This window comes from Lagopus muta, chromosome 27 (assembly GCF_023343835.1).
Source record: "Lagopus muta isolate bLagMut1 chromosome 27, bLagMut1 primary, whole genome shotgun sequence".
NCBI classification, from domain to species: domain Eukaryota; kingdom Metazoa; phylum Chordata; class Aves; order Galliformes; family Phasianidae; genus Lagopus; species Lagopus muta.
In genome coordinates, this window is record NC_064459.1 from 4244311 (window position 1) to 4250190 (window position 5880).

The following is a 5880-nucleotide window of genomic DNA, read 5'->3' on the forward strand; positions in this document are numbered from 1 at the left end:
ACCATATCAGGGCCATCAAATGTATCTTCATAGATGGCCTCTCTTACACCCAGTTCACGGATATAGTTCTGAAGGTCCTCCATGGAGGACCACATACCTGTATGTAACGGTATGTCTGATTTATTCGGCCATACCATACGGCAGGCCGCCATTAACCATTCTAGTATGGAATGGTTTTCATCACGATATTGATTGCCCACGTATAACCTTTGCCTAAGAGCAGGATGGACAGTCATGGTGGCCAACTTAGATATTTCTGGGCCATTCACCAAGACACTTTCTGCCCCAGAATCCCACAGTCTCAATAACCAAGCCGGCACACTTTCTCTGGGCTTCTGCCGAAATCGTTGTACTAAGTCCATTAATTCTGTCGCCGTGTATGGCCGAGCTGTCACATGTAAATGAGTCTGGGCAGGGGGCCATTGATCAGATGGCACCCCTGCCGGTCTGTCCTGTACTTTTTTTGTTTTTTGGGTTATCACAGGACGGACCTCCAATGGATCAGTTTGAATTGGACATTCAAGGTCTGATTTGGATTTCTTGTTGTCCTGATCAACGAAGTCTGTTGATTCAAGAGCCTGGTCATCATTTATTGAAATATTACGAATTTGGCTTACAGGAAGATGTAGAATTGGCTTCTTCCCCGTTAAAACGCCAAGTTCGTGCTCTAACTTTTCAATGCGATCTTTCAAAAGTTGATTTTCGGTTTCTAAAGTATTATTTCTTGAGTCCGCATGATTTAAAGCGGTTAATAGTGGCCATGCCACCATGGAGGCAGCCAATTGTCTTTCTTTGGTGATGAGAATGTCCTTGCCAAGTCCTTGAAAATAGTCTGCCATGCGATATGGGGAGAGATTGCCCATAACACGTAAGGGACCCCATTTTTCAATGATGGCAGCTAACTCGTAATAGGGCGATCCCTCAAATCCTGGGATCTGCCCTGGAATCATTTTCTCTAGGGGAGTATTGTTCTCCCCCTTGACCCATTTATAGAAGTTCCACAGGAAAGACATGTTAATTTCAGTATAATCAGCCTGCCTGGCTCGCCAAGTGTATAACCAAGATGTTATAATTGCAATATACTCAAAAGAGTAAGGCAAAGCTGTATAACCAAGATATTATAATTACAATATAATCAAAAGAGTGAGGCAAAGCAAACAAGGATCACAAAAAAGAATAAGTAGAAGAGCTTACCCTTGGGTTGAGCTCACTAGAAGATATCAAAGAGGAGGATCTCCAGAAGAGATCCTTCCCCTCTGGTAGCCAGCTCTTAAATAGGTCCAGGAGGGGTGCAGCCTGGCTCCACCCCTTCCGGCAGCACAGGTGAATTGCCTTCACCTGTGCTCCTCTGGCTGACTCATGGCTCACCTCAGGTGATCAATCAGAGGTTCAGGCCGTGACTCAGCAGTTCCCATACACCTTTCCTATTTATGAACAGCCACTGTTGCTTTCCTTATGTTTGATAGAAGAATCATAGAATGGTTGGAGTTGAAAGGGACTTAAAGGCCATCTGGTTGTTTTCTGGTCTCACCATCCCAGGCCTCTCTGTTCCTTGTATCCTCTAGAAGAACTATCGATGTAACTGACCTAATGACTTTGCAGCCAACTTTCCTATCTTGACACCAAACTATGGCTGCGCGTGTAGAAACCTATCTGATATAAATCTGCATTATGTAAATCAATGATGTTTTATTTAACAAACTAAATACCTTGCTAGCTGTCCCCTTACAAAGGTGGGGAACAGGGTGGACAAATCCAATGGGGTAGGAGTAGAGTTCGAAGAACTTCTGATACATTTCCAAGCTTGGTAGAGCCAAGATGACAGCACCACGATTTGTCTGTCCATCTGAATTCCCTACAAAGCTTTACGTATCTCCCACGATAGTCACTTACTTTATTCTTTCCTTCTTTTTTATTCTCCTCCCTTTCTCTTAGTTTGCTGGTAGCTCAAAAGCTGCCCCGAAATCTGAACCAATTTACCATTTCCAAAAGAAAGGATAATAAAAACCTGTCATCTGTGGCATGAGCACAGAGGTTGCTGCAGATTCTCTGATATTAAAGCTGATTTGAAGAGGACCAACCCTTTCAGGAGTTCACATTATCTTAAGAATATGAATTATTTTGGGGGAAAGAATTGTAGAGACCCAATGCAAGCTTTGAACTGCCATGGCTATTGAATTCTGACCTAAAGGAGAGCATTGCTTAAATATTTTACCTCTGAAGGTCTCTGTGTAGTTCTTTATTTTATTTTATCCTCCTCAGGAGGGGTAAAGGAATGTCAGAATAAAAAGCAAAGAAGAGGTTTGTGTTTTGTGTTGTGTTTGTTTTGACCATCTGAAATATTTCTAAGCCAGCTCTTGGAAGGATTTACTGAGAGCAGCCCAAATCTTGGGATTCTCTGGAGAGATGCTTTTGGGTTGCTCGGTTCCAATTACTCCATGTAACCTAGAGCTATTTCTTCTTTCTGACCAAAAAGTGAATCCCTTGAGTGGTGAAACTTTATAGTCTTGGGCAGTATGTTTCAATGTAGGATCTTGTAGTAAGTAACTTTGTTAGATCCTGTCCCTACTAATTAGAAGTAGGCTCATTGACTGACGCAAAAGGTTTTAAGGTACAAGGATGGTTTTGCTGCAGGTGGAAAGCTATTCTTTAAGCTCTTATGGTCTCAGTTTCTCCCTGCGTGATCTCCATCCAAAGCACAGGGCAGAGCACTGCAGCCATGTTATGTGCGTGGTCAAAAACATCCCCAAGACACGACCAGGTCACAGATGGAGCCAAGAGACCACAGAAGGGCTGACGTGGACTTTGCTCTATTGTAATGATATCAAAAATTAAGCAGGAAGAAATCCACACGAGCCCCTTCAGTTGTTTCCAGCGATGTGATTTGCACTGCGCATCCATCATCAGATTATGTGCTATTTTCTATGATGCGACTTTACAACAACTTCACAGGCCAGATATGCTTCACTGGGACAAACTGCAGCAGGAAATTGCTCCAAAACATAACTTTTTCATTATTTCCCAGGTCTGTGCTTTCACACTGCGCAGAAATATGCTTTCCAATCTCACAAGTCACACTCTGTGCTGACATATTTGCATGTTTTGTGGAGTAGCCTCCCCCCATCCCTCCTATCTCTCCCTTGCTTTCTGCAGCATGCCCTGCTTTCCCTTATTAATGAGTTCTCAGTGTTCCTACACACTCTCCTGCTGAGAGCCTTATATCTCCCTTCATCAGAGAAGGCTGAATCTGCCCCACATCTCCTTAAACAGATTTCACCCTGTGCGTTTAGGAGCTCCATTCCCCTCCAGGACGAACAGAGGGCTGGATTAATTAATTATAGTGTTCGGCCTACCCAGGATGACACAGTTAAATTTAATTAGCTTATTCCTTTATTTCGAAATCTCTTCACCCACCCCAGGGAGATCTTTTTTTTTTTTTTTTCCTTTTGCAGTTGATTTCTATGATAGATGGGGAGGCCAACCTGCTGTGCTTAACATACACGAAAAAAAGGAAGAAAGGAACAGGAAAGTAATGGCACAAATGTAGGGCATGGAATGCTTTCAGAAGAAAATATATCCAATATTGCAATACTCTTATAATCAGAGGTGTCACTTGTACCACTTGCTTTACCCTGACCCTGTTACAGTGATGCCTTCATTAATGTGGTTGCCTGCTTTATTGTCACATCACTTCTTTGAATCAGGGAATCATTTTATCCTTATTTAAAGGATGAGGCAAGCATTGGTTAAGGAGCTTTGAACAAAATTTAGCATAGTGGTTATACTGGTGAAAAACCATTTAGAATCACACACCGAGGAAAATGTGCAACATGTGGTCGTGTTGTAAAACACAAACTTCAAATCCATAAGAATTCATTATGAATCCCTATACACACAAACAACATAGATCTGCTCAGCATTGCATTCAATGCATTTTCATTGCTCAGTGCTGTGCTCAATGCAGTTTTTAAGTACTTGCTCTTGTGAAGCCCCAACCCACGTTGCTGGCTGCGTTACTGAAGGTGCTCTCTGTTCTTTCCCCCACGTCCCACTGTAGTCTGCACATCTCTGGTTATCTTTATTGTCCTTCTGTATGATTAGACTACAGGCACGTTACAGAGAAAAGCCCTGGGATTCCCAGAAGCTCAAAACCAAGCAGGGTTCCATTAAATTCTTCACTTGGAGGATATAACTGTCACTAACACAACATCAAAATCTTATATGTCAATGAATTGAACATCCAGTAACAGTGGTTCTAAAGCAAATATTAATTACAAGGGTCCAGATTCAGAGCTAAGATCCACTTTGGCTCATTCCACCAGAGGCAGCGCAGGGTGAGAGCGGTGCTTTTCGCTTTTGTACAAAAGGGACCTTTGGAAATAATTCCTGCACACCTTTCAGGCTTTGCCCTTTGCTAGCAAAGACCACACAGAAAGTAGAGTTGCTTTTCAGTTCAGCATTAAGGATGTGAAAGGGTTGCAGGAAGTCACTGCAGAATGATTCAGGGCAATGAGAAGTGCTGGGAGTGAATGGGCTGCACGGAATGAGCCTGTTGCGATGCATCACTCTTAATGCAAGATCCTGACCAGCGGTCATGTTTGGAAGCAGCAATAGCATCACGTGTCCTCCGGAGCTCAGATCCTTTCTTTCCAAGAAAGAATATTTTCTTGAAAACAGAAAGTACCAGAAACAACTGAGATACCTTTGTGACATTGCGAAGGGGAAAAATCCTGTCCCTTCACCAATAACAACCGCAGCCGTGACGGAATGGAGCTGTGATCATGGGTGTGTAATTTCTTGAAGAAGGAGCTGGGCTCCCAAGGTACCCCTCTTCTAATTAGATTAACTGTTACTGTCAGGGCTATCTAATTGCTTGTACTGAAGAAAGCAAATTGCAGACAGTACGTATCAGTGTAAAATCAAACACAAAACAGGTGTTTGCTAATTAAAACTGAGATTTTAATGAATGACCTGTGTGGTTTTGGAGAATAAATACCACTCTCAGCATCTGCTATGTAATTAGGTTCCAACTTCTTTTTTTTTCTTTTCTTTTTTTTTTTTTTCTCCTGAAGTCCCAGTAAATAGCCACAGAATGCCAGGTTTATCTAAAACTTGGTCATCCTCATCCTTTACTGGGACAAAAGCGGATGTTTCCTTTCTAGGAAACTCCAAGCAATAGCAACTAGAGAAAAAAAGTAAAAATTAGTTATACTTTAGGCCTTTTTTTTCTCTCAAAGGTTTTTACAGTAAGGGCAATGCTAGATTGAAGGGAAGAGATTGCACAAAATCGTAATGCTGCCATTTTGTGCAACATTTGAAGGCATTTGCTTGCATCACTTTAACAGTGCAACTTTGCAGAGAGTTGCATAGACTCTGCATTTGGCAGGAGCAAAAATGCTTGTTGAAAATGATGGGATCTTAATCCTTATCCTTAATGAGGTGCAGATAGATGGGAGGGCAGTGCCATCCTCCTCCTTGTGAGCTGGGCCATGAGATGCTGGGAGAGGAAAACAGAACCTTCTGTGGTCTGTGTAATGTCCACCAAAGTTCAGAGAGGTCTGGCAAGCCTTGGCATTCAGTTTGCTTCTCTTCCTGCAACATCAAGGCAACCATCCCTGTTCTTCCCACTGTATCATTGGAGATAAAAGCAGATATGCACAAGTTCATACAAGTCTATGATCCTGTTCTCCTGTTACTAGAATCCAGCTCCATGGTGGGTAAGGAGTAGCCCCTATTGGAGCTGTTTTATACTATTTGCAATGGAAGAGCATTCCCATCTTCTGTGTGCAGTTTAGTCACGCTTTGTAATTAAGAGGAAGAGCTGCATTTGAGTGACTCAAACTTATATTTGCAAAAACCTGCTAATAGGGCATGATAGGT